This window comes from Pteronotus mesoamericanus, unplaced genomic scaffold, assembly GCF_021234165.1.
Source record: "Pteronotus mesoamericanus isolate MK-2021 breed Mesoamerican mustached bat unplaced genomic scaffold, CSHL_Meso_final scaffold_232, whole genome shotgun sequence".
NCBI classification, from domain to species: domain Eukaryota; kingdom Metazoa; phylum Chordata; class Mammalia; order Chiroptera; family Mormoopidae; genus Pteronotus; species Pteronotus mesoamericanus.
The window spans coordinates 22,732,461-22,752,493 of NW_026555311.1; positions in this window are offsets into that span (position 1 = coordinate 22,732,461).

The following is a 20,033-nucleotide window of genomic DNA, read 5'->3' on the forward strand; positions in this document are numbered from 1 at the left end:
ATACCATAAAACCATGGGAAACTAATTTGAAGAATCTTAAATCTTTTTACTCTTAACCTTTCTGTAATTACTGTCATTATTTTTTAGTTAATGGTCTGTAAGTAGTGGTAATTTCCTTTAGAATTTTAAACTTGTGAAAATCTTAGAAATAACTGCATGTATTTATAAATAATACACTTTCTTTATTTTTTCACTCTCTCAATATTTTCTTTTTTTTTCAAAAAACCTTCATGCCTTCATGGTAACTTGTTAGACACTAAAGTCTTTCAATATTTCAAAAATGCCACATGTCATGACAACATTTTATAAATGGCACATTTGCTCCAGTGCCTGTGTTTAGCAAAATATATCTTAGTGCAGTTCATGATTCTTACCCGTGCAGACTGGGAAAGGGATGCTGTCACCAAAAAGCACTCATTATATTTCAAGAGGCAATATTAAGTCAAAGGAAAAAGACCAATTTCATGACACTTTTCACAGTGGAAAATTCCTTGGAGATAGATGGCTGAGATCTATAAAATGTATGCTATAATTATGGGTTTATGATTCTCTGCAGATACCACAAGATACATTAATTGACAAGGTAGAACTTCAGATTAGCACAGCCTTATACTTACAATGAGAAGGGGTGTTAATAAATATGCTTGCCAGTGAGGGTCACTAAGTGTGACAAATCCAGGTTCTGTCTGCTGCTGCTGTCCCTCAAATGATTAGAAAGAAAATTGTGATGTAAAACCTTTAACTAAAATGTTGTCTATAGTGATTTACTAGCCTGGTCTTAAAGCATAAGGTGGCATGAACATGGCTAAGTGTATAACATGCTGATTTTAAATCCTTCTTAAGAGAACAGTGGAGAATTTTGTATATATGTATAATTTATATATAATTCATAATACATAATATATAATTTAGTTTATAAAATATATTTATATTTAAAAGATGAGAGAGGCAGGTATCATAAAGGGACAAAAAGAAACTTTTGGGTAAAGGTTATGGTCATATTTGCTATCTTGATTATGATGATGGTTTTAAGGGTGAATATGCACGTCAAAATTCATTAAATCATGCACTTTCAATAAAATAAATAAAATAAAATATACTTTATGTTTGTATTACCTATATAGAAATATATTTTTGTTCTATACATACTTGCATATATATAAATCCCACCACACTGCCCATTGGGAATATGAGTGAGTGGGAAATGTCAGTGATCGTGCAAGCAGAACACTCTTCCTTTTGTCATTTTACTTGCTTTATTTTTCTTTCTTCCCTGTTAGCAGAAGAGTATTCTGGAGGAAAGCCAAAATGTTCAGAAGTATTCACACTATTTAATAGCTTTATGGCATCATGTTTCAAGCAAATCTTTCTGAGAGCCCCCTGCCAGACTCATAATAGAAATGCTGATTCAAATTAAGTGACAAAAGCTTGCCTCGTTGCCAGAAGTGTTGGTATAGAAAACTCAAGAAGAAGGTGAAGGAGGAGGAGAGTAAGAAAAATAGTTCTCTATTCCATGACTAAATAGTTACATTTCTTAGTCCAAGATGAAATGCTTTTCCACCTTTCTTCCTAGTTTCCTCCTTTCCTCCAAACAATTTAAATGCATTTTAAATGTTGTCTTTCTCTTTATCTCAGCACTTACTGCAATTGTTTTATATATTCGTTTCTCTCTCTCATGGACTAGAATGTAAATTACATGAGGGTGTGGACACTCTTGTCATTATTACCATGGAACTAAACACAGATAGCAGGAGCTTGTATCAGAAACCTCTATATCACTTCATGTCTTTTCAGGACAACCTTCATTCCAGACATGGGATTCAGCCAGCTTCCCCCATATGTAATCCTTTAATGCCTCCTGTTGGCCAATACCACACACCTTTCTGACTCAGGAAATTCTTGGATGAATTGAAGAAACCTTCCCAAGAGGGAGGATTTGAGTGCTGCAAGGAATGGACTATATCCAACACTGTTCTGCATCTCTTCTTTAAAGTCTACCTCTTATTCCAGCCCCTGTTTCATTCAAGAAACCAAATCCATGCAAGTTTAATTTGTTAATATTCACCTTAGCCAATACTACATATTTCTCAATTCCTACCCTAGGTACAGGTTGTTTCTCAGGTGAACCCACTCAAATGTTCACAAGCCTGAGTGTGAGCTATTTAACACCTGCGGGGTTACCCTTGGCCAATGGGAGGCAGAAATTCATAGATGAATGTTTCTCTCTTTCATCCCTGGAGCGCACACTCCTGAGAAATATTCATAAGGTTCCTCAAAGAGTCTAGGGATTGAGCATCAGTTACTGGCAACAATGGCCATCTCGATGATGCGCTCTTACTGCACTCCTCTAATTCCTCATTTCCGCTCTCCAGGCTCACTTCTAAGTAGAATGCTGAAGGCATACTTTTACCTCAGGCTCTGAATTGGGGTGAATTCAGGTGAGGGAAGATTTCAACATATATTCATTGAATGAAAAACAAGTGAGTATTGATTATTCTCCAGTTTTCCTTATCAGTCCATCTTTCTTCATTACTCTTTCTCTGCTCAACTTTAAAATGTTGGCATTTTCCAGACTTCTAATTTTCACTCTCTTTCCTTCTAGCACATGAAGTTACCCTGAGCATCACTGTACACATCAAGCCCATAATTCATCTTCATTCTGACTTTTTATCTCTTACCTGGTTCCCTCTCAGAAACTCCAGAAGTTTACATATGTTCATGTGCACATCAGCAAATGGTGAATATACTTACATGTATAATTCCCACTGTTTTTCCACTCGAATGTCCCATAAACACTTTAAACTCAATGTGTCTGAAGAAATAATTACCTTCCTCCTGAAATCTACCTTGTTTCCCGTGGTTCCTATTGAGGAATGGTAGCATCATCTATTCAAACCCATGGGTCAGAAATTCTAATCTTTCTTGATTCTGATCTATCACAAACATATCCAATTACTTATAAAGTCCTATCTTTTCAGTTTTTTCTATGTAATGTTATTTTCTCCCCAATTAACACTTCCACTACTACCCCCTTAAATTAGAATGTTTGTACTGCTGTGATAACATCATAATTTGTTTTTCCAATTCACTCTCATGTCTGTATCCTGATATTGTGATTTTTCTAAAATTCTTATAATTTTCTTTTTTTAACTCCTTGGTGGTATCTCATGGCCTTCAGCTTAAAACTGAAATTTTTTAACAAAGTCTGCAAGGTCCTTCATCATATGGACCTTACCTACTCCTCTCATTCTTTATCTCACTGTTCCTACGTATATTTTTTGTATTAAGTATATGAAACTCCAAAACAAGCCATGCTCTTTTCTATCTCTGTGCCTTTATATGTCAGGGATGTTATGCCTTCTCTCTTGTCCATCCAACCTACTATCTGTCATTCTTCAAGAAGTAACTTAAATCATACTTTCTCTTAAAAGTTGCCATCAATTTCCCTCACAAGGCTAGGGCTGAATTGGATGCCACTCCTTATCATGCATTCTCTTTAGTTCTTTATCATTCAATAGCTTCTTCTCTGGTAGCATTATTACAAAGTATATTAATTATTTTCTTAATTTCCTTTTAGAAAGATACACCTTTAAGTCAGGAACTTGTCAGTTTTGTAATTTTGAAATACATCAGAATGTCCTAATATAATAACTTCTCAATTAACATCTGATAAATAACATAATCAGTGACGATACAAGCTCTTCGTTATGTAACATTTTCAAAAGCACACTCTGTGGAAGACATCCTCTTTCACCATTTTCTAGAAAAAAAATGAAACTTAGAGAAAGTGAGAGACTCCCTCAAGCACAGCTAGCAAATAGCATTTCACAAGCCTTTGGTACATGAATACAAGGGTTGTACCCCTCCTCTGTGCTGCATCATTCCCCAAGGGCGTTCATCCGAAAGAAGCGAAACCAGCATCTCCGGGAGACGGGAGCACTCCCATGCTCACTGCCGCAACACCACACGAAGCTGTGGGAACAGCCTGGGCGGCCTGCGACAGATAAATGGAGAAAGCAATGTGCTGTGACGATTTAACCCTTATTAAGAAGAAAATTCTGCAATATTCAACAACATGGATGAACTTTGAGGGAATTATGTTAAATGAAATAAGTCGGTCACATAAAGACAAATACTGCATAATAGCATTTATATGAGTTATCTAAAATAGTCAAATTTATAGCATCAAAGGCTGCAGTGGTCATTGCCAGGGGCTGGGAGAGGGTTAGAGTGGAATGAGCAGTTAATAATCAACAAGCATAAAGTTTTAATTAAGCGAGATGAATAAACTATAAATCTGTTTTACAACATTGTAGCTACTGTCAACAATAATGTATTGTACACTTAAAATTTGTTAAGAGGTTAGGTTTCATGATTAGTATTCTTACCACAGTAAAATAAAATTTTAAAAATTATTATTTTTTTATGCTATTAAAATTTTATATATGAAGACATAGATTGAGAGTAAAAGGGTAGAAAAAGACATACCATGCAAACAGTACAGTCAACTGATTTCTGAAAAGACACTGAGTTATTTCAATGGGAGAAACAACGTTCTTTTTAACTAATGGCAATGAAACAACTGGTTATCTTTACAAGAAAAAAGAAAACAAATAATTAAAAATTATTTTTTTAAATGGGTTTTTTAAAATGCCCGTTAAATGGGTTTAAGCCTAGATTTGCCAAATTTCAAATTTTGTGTCCTTTCTGCTAAAAGTCCTTATTGCTCCCCTGAAAACAATTTTGATTGCCGAAGACTCTAGTCTAATCAGTGTTTGCTCTTTCTCTAAAGAAAGAATGTATTCACAGAGGAGGGTGGGTAGGACATACGAATCCAAGAAAATGTTGAAAGTGATGACATAAATTTGGCCATGTATTTATCCTACTCTCTTTAAGGTATGGAAATATTATATCTAGTATGTAAGAGCTTTCCATTCCCTAGGAGACATTATTGTTTTGTTTTGTGTTTTAATTTTGTGATGTATATGACTTTTCTCAGGTCTTACAATTTCCTGGACAAAATGTCCTCCTGAAACTACCTAATAACATTTCAGATTTTTTAATTTGCCATAAAATCATTAGATTTATAATTTTATAACTTCAATATCTAAAAAGTAGGAAGGTGTATCCTAGATAAGGGAGAAATGTGCTCTACTCACTGAGCATTACATAATTTATTATAACTGAAGAATTAGGATTATTTTAATCATCAATGTCTCATTACTTTACTTAGTGAGTGAGATTTTGAGAGGTCTATTCATAGAGTTCCTGGACCTATGAAACTGAGGACCACTACCTATGTAGCCAAGATTCTGTGTCAACAAGGTCCCCTCTGGTGTTTTCTAAGAATTCTCTAACTTGGCTTTGAGCTATATTTTACTCATTTACTGATTCAGGTTGAATCTATTATTTTATTGATACTCTGCTTAACTATCAACCTAACAGGATACAATTCTTCCCTAAGAATCAATGTTTGGCAACTGGAGGCAATCAAATACAATTTATTTCTCTATTAAAGTGGGAGTGATTAAAAAATGAAACAAATCAAAAACATTAATCATAAGCCTATATATATTGCAGGCCATCAACAAAGATTTTAAATATGTTATTCAAGCTGATGGAAAAGTAGATTTAAAAGTTTTGTTTTATATTATCTTTATTATTGAAAAATACTGAAATACTGTGATTGGTAAGATCAAATAAGACACACAGAGTGAGCGGGATTGAATTATAAAAAAAGCCACAGCATGTTAAAAGTGTATTAAAAAAGATTTGAGTCCAAGATGTATATGCACTCTTAACTGTGTAAGCATAGGTAAAATCATGGTCTGAGTCAGCCACATGAAAAGGGCTGGCACTCTGTCTGGATTTCCAGTCCCCAGAATGACAGGGAAAACTCTCAGGACCTCTGCGGTAAAGCTCTGGCTTTACTACATGGTCATTAGCTGGATGATCGTGGTTGTATAGCTCAACCTATCTGAAGGAGGTCAGATTCTTTTTAATCTCAAAATGGAGATAAAGTACTTATCTCTCAGGGATTTTTAAGGATTAAAGAAGACCATCCACATGTCTATTGTGACAGAGTTTTAATACAGTTACATTTTCTCCTGGAAACGCAGATAAAAAAAATTCTATTTTCCAGCCTACCTTAAAGTGACGTAGGACCACAGGATTAAACTCTGGGCAATGGGATGTAGGTGAAAATGATATGTGCCATTTACAGTAGAGCCTCCTAAAATGTCCACAACCCTCCCACCTTCTGGATAGTAGACTTCAAGACTTTGAAGAACATAGAGAAGACATCATTAAATTTGGTGGCTAAAGCCTGTATTCCCAGAGGACCCTCATTAAACTATGAAGTGAACATAAAGTAATTCTCACTATGGCTATGGTTTGATAGAAGTTAACTGACACTGTACAATACTATAGAAATTCTGTTGTTATTTTCTTTTTAAATTATTAACACCTGAGTAGCACATAAAAGTAAAGGCAAATCTACTCTCTGACAACCCAAGGGCCATTTGATCTGATTTAATTAATTAAATAACAACATTTATTGAACACTCATGTGCCAAGAACTGTCCTGGACACTGGGAATAGAATGGCAAAGTCAACATAGTCCTAGTCCTTACGTAGTACATATTCTAGTAAATGAAACAGACATCAACAAGCAAATATACATAACACACATACACAAGCACACACACATAGTTATATATATGTATGTGTGTGTATTATATGTACATAAAATAGGTAATATAAATAATAGATAATAAATTATATGAAGAAAAATATAACAGGATAAGAGCCTACTCTGAAGAAGGGATGATTTTTAGAAGTAAACTGAAATATGAAAGAAAGGAAAGAATGAGCTGCTCCAAGCAGAACAAATAGCAAAGGCAAAGACTTGGGTAGAAACTTGCTTGGATGATAGTGTATATAGAAAACCCTATAGACTCTATGAAAAAATAACTTGACCTAATAAGTGAATTTAGCAAAACAGCAGGATACAAAGTCAATATTCAGAAATCAAAGGCATTTTGCGCACCAACAATGAAATATCAGAATCAGAAATCAGAAAAAAAATCCCATTTGCTACAGCAACCAGAAAAATAAAGAACCTAGGAATAAACTTAACCAAGGAGGTAAAAGACCTGTACTCAGAAAACTGCATAACACTGAAGAAAGAAATTAAGGAAGACACAAATAAATGGAAGCAAATACTATGTTCATGGATTGGAAGAATTAACATCATCAAAATGTCCATACTGCCCAAAGCAATTAATAGATTCAATGCAATCCCTAATAAAATACCAATGATGCATTTCACAGATATAGAACAAACATTTCAAAAATTTATATGGAACCATAAGCAACCCTGAATAGCTGCAGCAACTTTGAGAAAGAAGAACAAAGTAGGCGGGATCCCAATACCTGACATCAAATTATATTACAAGGCCACTGTAACCAAAACAGTCTGGTATGGGCACAAGAACAGACATGTAGAACAATGGAGCAGAATAGAGAGACCAGAAGTAAACTCTTATCTCTGTGGTCAATTAATATTTGATAAAGGGGGCAGAAGCCTAAAATGGAGTAAAAATAGCCTCTCCAACAAATGCTGTTAAGAGAGCTGAATAGCTATATGCAAAAAATTGAAATTTGACCACCAATTTACACCATACACAAAAATAAACTCAAGATGGATAAAAGACTTAAATATAAGTTGTAACACCATAAAAGTCCTAGAGGAGAACATAGGCAGGAAACTCTAGGATATTCCACACAGCAACATTTTCACCAATATGTCCCCTAGAGCAAGGGACATAAAGGAAAGAACAAACAAATGGGACTTAGTCAAAATAAGAAGCTTCTGCACAGTCGAAGAAAACATCAGCAAAATGGAAAGGGAACCAACTGTATGAGAAAATATATTTGCCAATGATAGCTCAGACAGGGGTTTGATCTTCAAAATATATAAAGAACTCACACTACTCCATTACAAGAAGTCAAACAATCCAATTAAAAACTGAGCAAAGGACCTGAACAGACACTTCTCCAAGGAGGATATACACAGGCCCCAGAGACATATGTAAGGATGCTCAGCATCACTAGCCATCAGAGAGATGCAAATTAAAACCACAATGAGATACCACTTCACACTGGCCAGAATGGCCATCATAAACAAATCAACAAACAACAAGCACTAGCCAGGTTGTTGAGAAAAGGGAACCCTAGTACACTGTTTGTGGGAATGCAGACTGCTGAAGTCACTGTAAAAAACAGTTTGGAGTTTCCTCAAAAAGCTAAAAATGGAACTGCCTTTTGACCCATCAATTCCACCGCTGGAATTATAACCTAAGAATCCTGAAACACCAATGCAAAGATCCTCTGCACCCCAGTGTTCATAGCAGCACAATTTACAATAGCCAAGTGCCAGAAGCAACCTAAGTGCCCATCAATAAATGAGTGGATCAAAAAACCATGGTACATTTACACAATGGAATACTACGCAGCAGAAAGAAAGAGCTACTACCCTTTACAACAGCATGGATGGAACTGGAGAGTATTATGCTAAGTGAAAATAGCCAGGCAGTGAAAGACAAATACCATAATGATCTCACCTATAAGTGGAACCTAATCGAAAAAACAAATAAGCAAGAAAAATATAACCAGCAGCATTGAAAGAAAAAAGAAACCAACAGTAATGAGAGGGAAGGAGGCAGGGGGTTAGCGGGGAAAAGAAGGTGAAGGGTCAAATCAAGGAACATGTATAAAGGACCTATGGACAAAGCCAAAGTAGGGAAGGATTTGGGGTGGGGGTTGGGGTGGGTGGGTCAGGAAAAAGTAGTAGCGGGAAAATGGAGACAAATGTATTTAAACAATAATAAATAAATAAATAAATAAATAAATAAATAAATAAATAAATAGGGGGAAAAAGAAACTTGCTTGGCACATTTGAGGAGTATTTATTAATTTTGTAAGAGTAACTAGAGGCCAAAGGGCAAGGACTTAGTGTGGTAATAGATGAGGCCACAGACAGACAGAGGCCAGATCATGTAGGAACAAAGCCAAAATAAGATTTCAGATTTTATTTCAAAATTGATGAGAATGTTTAAAGAGTTGGAACTAAAGTAAATATGGCTTAACATTTTTTAAATGGCTGCTGTGCAGAGAACAGACTATAGAAGGCAAGAGTGGAAACAAGTAGGACTTTCAGGAGGCCCGTTAGGATAGCCCACAAGTCCAGGGTGCAGCCTGGACTCCCGTGGTTGTGATGGGGATGCTGTAATGTGGAGGGCATAGAATACATTGAAAAAGTGCAGCAGACAAGTTTGCTGGTGTACTGGTGTGGAATATGAGAAAAAAGAAGCAAAGCTTACTCTGAGATATGGTCTGAGGAACTGAGTAAAAGCTGGTGCTATTTATTGAGAGGGAGACCACTGTTAAAAGGACAGTTTTGGAACAGACATAGAGAAGAATCAAGGGTTTGGGGACATGCTGAGTTTCAGGTTCTTCAAGTTATAGCAGTAATATGTTCATAGTTTACTCTTATATACAATTGTATTAATTAAGATAATAAAGGCATTTTGAAAAAATTGGGTTTTCTTCACATCAAAGACCTTTCCTCAGTGGCATTATCAGCTGCCAGGAGTAGGCTTACCTTTAATACTGAAGGAGTTTTGAGGGAGGCCATGATGTGAATTCCTGTACTGGATACCCCTTGTATCTTACCTTGCTTCCTCTTGGCCCAAATTTTACTCCAACCTGTGCTTTAGCAATTAGTCTTGTGGGCAATGACCTGAAAGCTGTCAGCACCTCACGCCCCCAACTGACTGCACTGCTGGAGGACGCCTGCGGGAACCCACGTGGGACTGACATGAAGGGATCTGAATGTGTGGAAGAGCCAACACTCCATAGGGTAACCTACAAGCAAAGGAGGATGAGGGCAAGCACATAAATGCTGCCCCTTCCTTCCTTCAGTGGGCAATTTTGAGGTCCTTTTTAATAGTTTCTCAGAAGTCCGCAGCAACATCAAACCCCAAGAACCCAAATCAGTAACCACCTTATACTACCACTTTGGCTTTCTTTCTTTCTCTGTTGTACTCTGTCCAGCCCCTCAGTGTTCATCCCCAGGATCAACTGCCAAATAAACCATCTGCATGCAAAAAGAAAGCAAATCTTCAGGATGGGACATTGGAATAAGTACACACTCCTCAAATCTAGGATGAGGACCTCAGGAGGAAATGATTTGTTTCACTCACCTTTCACTATTGTCTTTTTCAGAAATTACTGGCAGATAGCACCTTACAGATTTTGTGATAAATTTAACTTAACGAGGGACATTGTGTGTGCCAACAGCGAACAGAATAAAACACCTTTTGTACCATTCCTCACACCTCCCTGGCCACCCACCTTTCAATCCAGCCATTCAGAGGCAAGCAGCGCTGAGCAGACACAACCTGACAGCTCCTTGCCCCAGATATACCAGCTACCTCTCACATTCTCACCCAGGGTCTAACAACCTTGAGAGACTCCTGCAGGAACTTCCTTTGCACTCACACAATCTAATGAAACTGGCGATTTGACCATTGCGGGACCAATGTAATGCACATTTTGTAGCTTCTCAGAGGGCTGGCTAGACAAGATTAACTCTGGTCACTTGCAGTAGTAATCTCTGCACTTGCTTCCTTCCACTGCTGCACTCTTGAATTTTTACTTTGTCCCTGAGATCACTTCCCATATAAACTGTCTGTATGCAACCTTTGCCTTGGGTTCTGCTCTGGGGAAGAAGCCAAGCTAAGTTCAGCAGACTGGTGATATTGCAAACTAGCTTTGAGAATATTACTTTATTTGGAGGGTACATAGCTCCCACCTTTAGGAAGAGATTAAGGGTGGAAGAACTAAATAATATAAACAAAAGAGAGAGCACCCTTACCTCCCAGTTCCTATAGGAGGGTAAGAGTGTAACTTCAGTGGCCTTGCTTCTATTCTTCTATTCATAAGAATAGAAGTTGCAGAACTCCCTCCTATCATAAAGATAGGAGAAATTTATTTTTCCCCTGGATAAAGCCAGATAGTTAAAACAAGATGGTCAACCCAATTACCAGGTAAATCTAGTATGGACTGTGTGTGAGAAATGGTGTTATCAAGTCCTCTTACCTGAGGGTTGGTTATTGTTTATCTTGAGAACAAATATGTAATTGGCTGTATCTGTTTAATTCTATAGAAGGGTGAGATTCCTTTCTGTCTTCACAAACTCTTAGCAGATTACCTGTGATGGGCTTCATATTCTTATGCCAATTAATAATATAATGGTTTTCTTTACTACCATTGTGGAGAATTTTTCTGGGTTGGGGAAATTTTATTTTTAATTATATTTCCCAAACAGTATAAGAAAAATTACTCTAGAAATGAGCCCAGCATTTATTAGGCCAGCACTGAGATGAGCAGCATCAGGAGGTCCCATTACAGAATTTCTACACTTTGGTCCATCGCCCCTGAGTTATCTTAAACTTAAAGTCTATAATCACTGTTCAGATGTATAATATAATGGATAACTCTATGCTTACTTGTGGACCCTCACCCTCCAGTTCTGATAGTGGTAAGGCTGTTAAAAACATTTCTGATGTGATTATTCTTTCATTTTCCCTTCATCTGACATTCCTTGGTCATTCTCAATTCTTCAGGTTTACCCCCATTGAAAACTAGCTTCAGTCTGAGCATTCAGTCTAAGGAGCTGCCCTCAGCTCCTTCTTGTTCCTCCTTACCATCTTTGTCTACAGTCCCAGTTTATGGCCATGGATAGAAATTCTCATTCTCATGTTTCAGAATTAACTTCTTTTCAAAAAGCTCTTTTATGCCAGTTTCAGGTTCACTTGCACATTGAAAGAGATGCTATATGTAGGTATTAATGTTTTTCTTCCAAAGATAGTAGAAGGTCCAAGGTAATTCCACCATGTCTCGGGTGATCTTTTTCATCAACAGTCCAGGCCTGCGTTTCAATTGGCAATTATCAGTGTGTCAGCTGACTTAGTCTCTTGAGTTTTAGCATCATGTGTTTCCAAACTGTCACTATTCCTGTGATATCCCAGGTTTGAAATGTCAGTAGCACTAATAGAAAGATCTTACATGGCATAAGGTATGGTAGGTGATGTTCATTAGCGATAACCCTGTTCTTACTTCCCCAATGTGATTCCCAGATGTAACTGACACCCAGAACATGAGTTCATTTAATTGGACTGCTCTGTCAGGAGGTGACTCACTCACAAAGGGAGGAAATAACATGTGCCCTTTCATAATCCAGGGGCATCTCAGTCACACCACTCTGTAGTGATTTAAACAATGCCTATGGCTGCTTTTGTGCTCCAGAAATACTTCTTAATTTTGGTGGAAGCTCCCCTTGACAGTCTCATCAGGGAATACAACACACCCTGTGTCTGCTATTAGGAACAATATTGACAGTTGCCTGACAAGTCTTTTAACTTTAAGGTATCACACCTAAAGTCATGATTCCCCTTTGGCCTTTCCATAATGCAGAAAAAAATTCCATAAACAGATCATTACAATATTTTTGAACTTTATATCAGTGATTCTTGGACTAGTGATTACAGCTCCATGGGTCCCCAAAATATACTCAGGTACAAACAATAACCAAAAGCCATTATGTTCTTTTACCTGGAGTTTTTTAGAACAACCACACATTAAGGTGCTGTCCAAGCCCCTACCAATAATGCTACCCAATCAATATCTGGGTGTACTGAACCACTTTAAAATTAACAAAAAACAATGTTATAAAAAGTCATCCCTTGTGGAGAAGTTGGAACTTTGTGCACTGTTGGTAGGAACATAAAGTGGTATAGCTGCCATTTAAACAGCTTGGAGGCTCCTCCAAAAATTAAAAATAGTATTAGCATATGACAAAGTAATCCCACTTTTGGGTACTTACCCAGAAGAATAGAAGAAAAACAAAAGAATTTATATCTGCATGCCATCTTCACTAAAACATTATTCACAAAATCCAATATGTAGAAGAAACCTAAATGCACTTCTGTAAATGAATGGATAAACAAAATGTAGAGTATGCAATGAAATGTTATTCAGCAATAAAAAGAAGGAAATCCTGTCATATACAACAACATGGGTACTGTGCTAGGAAAAATAAGCCAGTCACAGAGGGACAAATACTGTTCGATTCCACTTACATGAGGTATTTAAAATGGTCAAATTCATCAAAGCAGAATGATAACTGCCAGGGGCTGGAATGAGGAAGAAATAGGTAGTTGCTGATCAGTCATATATAAAGTTTCTGTTATGCAAGATGAGACAGTTGTAGAGATCTCCTCTACAACATTGTGCCTAGAGTTAACAATATGATGATGTACACTAAAAATTTTGTTAAGAGGTTAGGGCTCATGTTATATGTTTTTTACTACAATAAAACAAAAAGAACTCATCCTTGCAATCACTACAGTCAAAGAATAATTGCCTTAACAGTTAGATATGAGTTATGACCTCTTCCCCCACACATAATGATATAGATGCCAGGGGTGCCACACTTTCCACCTGTCCATGCTCCATGACCACCAGAGTTTGCAAGTTATGAAAAAAAGAAAAACACAAATCTCTCCACTTCTCATTTTGTTACATGTCTCAAGGGATAATAATACTTGTCTTACAGATTTGATGGGCATATTACATGTAATGTATTTAAAGCATATGACCAATTCTTGATATAGAGTGATCATGTAAGAAATGATGACTATCATTCTAAATAAATAGAGAAGTATACTACTACTTTAATGGTTAAACTTATATAACAAGTTTGATATCTCTTTATTTAATTGGACTTTTGTGTAAGGATGTGACTCGGTCATGAAGGGGAAAACAACATGGAGGTTTTTACAGTGGACATAGAAATTTTTATAAGAGGCATTAGCAGTTCTTAAGTCATTTAAAATAAATTTCTGTACTGATTTATTTGTTTTCAAAAATAATTTAAAAGTTTAATTTTCTGAAAAAAAATCATTGATCTTCTCAAATGTCAGTATGTATAGATTGTACTAGTGTTTGGTTTTGGCATTGGTACTAGCAAAGCATAGTGTTACCTGGCTTCAGCTGAATATGACAAAATCAATGGATATATGGTTATATAGGTAACCTTCATACATAGTCATTTGAACATCATTAAAAGTGTGGGTAAGTTGTAATGGACATGTGGTAAACTACTGAGGCCCTCATTTTTCCTGCAGTCAGGAGGACTGGCTGCTGAGGCTCACTGCTGAATCCTTCCCCAGGTAGTATCCCCCACTGGAGAAATCTCCTAAAGTTACAGCCCCATCTAGCAGGCAGATGGCATCATAACTAGTTGAAGCTGGGGTGCAAAGGCCTTGGCTCATTGCCTCAGTTGATACTATAAAGAGTCATGCCAGCTTCTGAACTCCCCTTAGGACTGATCAGCTGAAGTCTCTTCTGCAGTGTCTCCCTGTGCCCAACCCTGTTTTCCTTAACCACTCTCAGTGAACCTTGTGCTTGCAAATCTGTCTATTTCCCCAGATATTCTAACCTACAACATAAGGTATATTGTTTTAGATTTATTATCTATGAAAAATTTTAAACATACAGAAAGGTTGAAAAAACATTACATTGATACCATGTATCTATTTCCTAGATTCTACCATTTATCTTTTACTATACTTGCCTTATAAATATCTATCCATCTATCTTAGACTTATTATTAACATCTGAATATTTAATTTAAACTTTGGTAATCACAGGAAAATGTAAAATTGCAATGAAAATCTACCTCATCAAAAACAGGGTACATGTTTTCAAGATATTTTGAACTTATTTTGAACTTACGTAAGATATTCAACCTAAATTGAATTAAAGCCATTACATGTTCAAAGGCTGCTTGAACAAAAGAAGGCAAGCCTTAGTACTTACTTTGCAGATAGCGATACCTTCATCTCAGGATATATTGGCAACCAACAGTTGCTTGCAAAGCTTTCTTTTGCTGAAACTTGCTGAAGAAATCAAACCAATATATTATGAGATGTGAGTATTCCTTACATGCTACCTGATAGACAGACGTTTTTATCATTCCTCCCCAGGGAAATTGGTGAAATATTATACTTGCCAATGAGAGACAGATAAATATCTGAGTAGCAGAAAAGAAATTCAAGAACATTTTAATATCCTGAAAGCCAAACCTACTGCTATATTGCTGAACTTTTTAAAAAATTTTTTATTTATTAACATACTTAATTATTTTTAAAGAGAAGAGAATGGAGGGAGAAAGAGTGGGAGAGAAACACCAATGTGAAAGAGTCCTGGCCCACAACCCAGAAATATGCCCTGACTAAGAATCAAATCGGCAACCTTTTGGTTTGCAGGCCAGTGCTCAATCCACTGAGCCACACCAGCCAGGGCTATCACTAAAGTTCTAGTCCCATATTTAAGGACAAATTTTCCTCAAGTGATTGTATGAAGCAGAAAATGCATGTTGAAAATATTAGGTACAAAAACATAGGTGAGAGTTACAATTGCAGTCTACTTCAGAAAATATTCAGAAAGCCTATTTTTCAAGATAGATAAAAAGCTTCATTTGGGAGGGGGTTTATCTCATTAGAATCCTTATCATGACCATCTAGTCTAGGAGCTAAAGAGGAGGAAACTTAGTTATAATTAGGGGTGTGTGTGATTTAATAACTTGGTCACATTGTTACATCAGCTGTATCCTACTAGATTGTAGGAGCTAAATAAAGGAATTTGTTCCTTGACCAACCTCAGATGAAAATGGATGTTTATTTAGTCTCACTAACATGCAATATAATTACCATGGGAGCAATCTACCAGCTGCCAATGCTGGAAGAAATGTTTCTGCTCTATAATGTCAAGCCTTAAAACGCAATTATTAAAATTATTAAAAAATTCAATAGTTATACTTTATTTACTAACATTTCATTTATTTTTGCATTTGATATGTTCTTTCCATATTAAGATATCTATCTTGGCCAACTTCTAATTTTAATACTTGACTACTCAATCTCCAGCAAAAATGTATATTCAATATACCTCAATAAATTTGATGAAGACTGTTTTCACTTTTTAAAATGCCAGGTTATTTCTTCCAGCCAAGATGGAGGAGTAGGTAGAGACACTTTGCCTCCTTGCACAACCAAAAGAAGGACAATAACAAATGTAAAAACAAAAAGTAACAAGAACAGCCAGAAAATCAAATTGTATGGAAGTCTGACAACCAAGGAACTAAAGAAGAAACATTCATCCAGACTATAGGAGAGGTTGAGATGGACAGTAGGGACAGAGAGGACATGTGGCAAAGCAGTGGGGGGAGGACAGGGCAGGTAAGGCGGCAGCTGGCAGACTAGGCAGTCCCATATTTGTGTGCAGATAAACCAGGAGGAACAATTGGGGAGTGAGATAGATCATGCAATCCAGGGGTCCAGGGTGGGAAAAGAAAGCCTCAAAACCTCTGGCTATAGAAATCTGTGGGGGTTGCGGCAGCAGGAGAAAAGCTGAGCCTCCCAGGAGAGTCTGTTGGAGAGACCCACAGGGTCCTAGAACGTACACAAACCCACTCATCAAGAAATCAGCTCTAGAAGGGCACAATTTGCCTGCTGGTAGCAGTGGAAGTGACTGAAAGTCATCCAGGATCCAATCAAGCGACACTGTTCCCTCCTGACCCCTCCCCAACATGCAGCACCACAACACAGCAATGTGGGTTGCCCCACTCTGGCGAATACCTAAGGCTCTGCCCCTTCCAATTTAACAGGCCACTGAGACAAAGAAATATGGCCTAAATGAAAGAACAGATCAAATCTCCCAAAATAGAATTAAGCAATGAAGAGATAGCCAATCTATCTGATGAACAGTTCAAAACATTGGTAATCAAGATGCTCACAGAAATAGTTGAGTATGGTCGCAAAAATGGAGGTAAAAGTGAAGGCTATGCAAAGTGAAATAAAGAAAAATACAGGGAACCAACAGTAAATGGAAGGAAACCAGGACTCAAATCAACAATTTGGAAGAAGAAAGAGATAAACATTCAACCAGAACTGAATAAAGAAACAAGAATTCAAAAAAATGGGGAGAGGCTTAGGAACCACTGGGACAACTTTAGACGTTCCAACATCTGAATCATTAGGGTGTCAGAAAGAGAAGAGGAAGAGCAAGAAATGGAAAACTTATTTGAAAAAATAATGAAGGAGAACTTCCACAGTCTGGCCAAGGAAATAGACTCTCTGGACATCCAGGAAGCTCAGGGAGTCCCAAAGAAGCTGGACCCAAGTCCAACTTAGAAGTTGGACTAAGGCACATCATGATTACATTACCCAAGATTAAAGATAAGGAGAGAATCTTAAGAGCAGCAAGAGTAAAGAAGATAGTTACCTACAAAGGAGTTCTCATAAGACTATCAGCTGCTTTCTCAAATGAAACCTTACAGGCAAGAAGAAGCTGGCAAGAAGTATTCGAAATCATTTAAGGCAAGGACCTACATCCAAGATCACTCTATCCAGTAAAGCTCTCATTTAGAGTGGAAGCACAGATGAAGTGCTTCCCAGATCAGGTCAAGTTAAAGGGGTTCATTATTACCAAGCCCTTATTATATGAAATGCTAAAGGGGCTTGTCTAAAAAAAAGAAAGTCAAAACTGTGAACAGTAAAATGATAACAAACTTACAACTATCAACAACTGAACCTAAAGCAAAAACAAAAACTAACTAAACAAAGAACTAGAACAGGAACAGAATCACAGAACTGGAGATCAGAGGGGAGGCAGAGGGGAGCAGATGGGTGAAAAGGTATAGGGAATAAGAAGTATAAATAGTAGGTACAAAATAGGGGGAGGTTAAGAATAATATAGGAAATGGAGAAGCCAAAGAACTTACATGTATGACCCATGGACATGAACTAAGTGGGGGGAGTGCTGGTGGGAGGAGAATGAAGGGGAGGAAAAAATGTGACAACTGTGATAGCATAATCAATGAAATATACATAAAAATAAAAAATAAAATCACACTATTTTTATTTATAAAAATTTTGTTCTATATTTTTATGTTTAAAAATTATATAATATTCCTAGATAATCTTTTTCTACTGAGGACTTTCAGGTACTTGAAAAGCACTATTAAGATTTATTCTCAAAATTACCCCTTTTGGAGTAAGTGTACAATAAAATTTCAAAAAAATAAAAAATCCCAACCAGAATATGTACACTAATTTCAGAGTTGTATAGATTCTTGTTGGGTTTTTTTTGTTGTTTTGGAACTTTTTTGATAAAATTTTTTTTCTACCTTTTTTGAACTGCATGGTTTGTATACAGCCTTATTTTTACAATTTGTAATATGGGCAAAAAGTAAAAAATTATCTCAATAGATTTTGAATGAATGGTTTTACTAAGTAAATATCCAATGCTCACCAAATGTAGTTTAAGAGAAATAATAAACCACAGAGCACCTGGGATAAAAATGGAATGTCTATGCAATAGGCAAGATACCTCTGGTCACACTGTGTGCACACTGAGCCCTGAATCACTCCCTAGTCAGAAACAGGTGCACATGGACAGCGGCATATGTCCATTTTGAAGGCTGTTATTAAAAAGAGCTGGAAAAATATGCCATGACTCTCAGGAAAGAAAGTAGAAGAAAATATCTGATGGAAATAAATGAAACAGAGGGCAAAAGTTATTTAGCTAAAGTATGAACATATGGAATTTGGCCAGTTTAAACAGGAAGCAGATAGAGAAAAGAAAGGTGAAGCTTCCTGACATGAAGCAAGACTGTTTACAAAATGAGATTCATCCTCCAAGTGAAAATGTGATTAGTAGCAAAAGAGCTAGCTGACCCTAAATTTAACAGTTTTACTGAGCCAGAAGAAGATCACAAATTCTTAGTATACTTGATAAATGATTGGCAAAGGAGATGTTCATACAGAAGGTAGTAAAAATGGCTTAGAGTGTTTGCATTTCATGGTAGCACCACAGACTGTTGAGTGCACAAAAATCTCATTTGTGTTTGGTTGCTAATGAGAGGAAGACTATTTGATCATGCCCTTGCCATTATGCAGATGTAGTTATTTTCTGGGTAAGGTATATTGGCTCTTTTACAAAAGAAAATTAAGTAAGAATTCTGATTCTACAGAAGTAACCAGAACTTTATTTTCTTGTTAAGAACCAAACAAGCAAGTGGAATGCTTTGAGCTCTGGATTGTGCTACTACTATTCTTTCTCTTAACAGCTTTCTTGCAGTGAGCATTGGCTCACAGTTTGTTTTAGGGGTGATAGTGATTTCATGTGAAGTTTCACCAACAAATTTGCTTATGTACATGACTGGAATGTAAAACAGCAAGGGCAATTCTAGCAACCTAGATGTTAAATGTGAGTGTCATCTTCCTGGTAGCACAGATCTGATGACATCCCTATCACCTAAAGAGGAAAACCCTCCTTCTCTGTAGAGAATATTCCACTGTCAAAACAGATGTGATCAGAAATGTTAAGAATATTTTAGTTCCTATAATTTCGGCTTGCCTTGCATAAAATATATTCAAGCTTTTGTTGAATCCAAATACTGTCAGTTTTCCTGTCTTTGCTATAACCATTTTAATTCCTTTACTTTTCAAATGCAATGGCTGCCTTTGCCATCACATTCTGTGAAATAAGTGAAAACAAAGCACAAATACAATCCTTGTAAGTAGTTGTGGATCCAGAAATGGATGCATAGATCAGACACTGTCTATCCAAGCGGAAAATTGGGATATAATGGCAGAACTTCTCCCAAACTCCAACCTAAATCACCTAAGACAACAACTTTATTGTCTGCAATTATATCTGTAAGGATTCACTGGATGGATGCATACAGGCACAGTAGGTCTTCTATGGCAGTGAACAATAGCAGGGAGTATGCTGCAGGGCCTCCTGAAGAAGTCATACATGCACCCCAAGAGAGAATCAGTATTTCATTTTCTTTCATTCAGAGGTTATCACCAAGGCAACTGTCACAGCCAGGAGAGGAA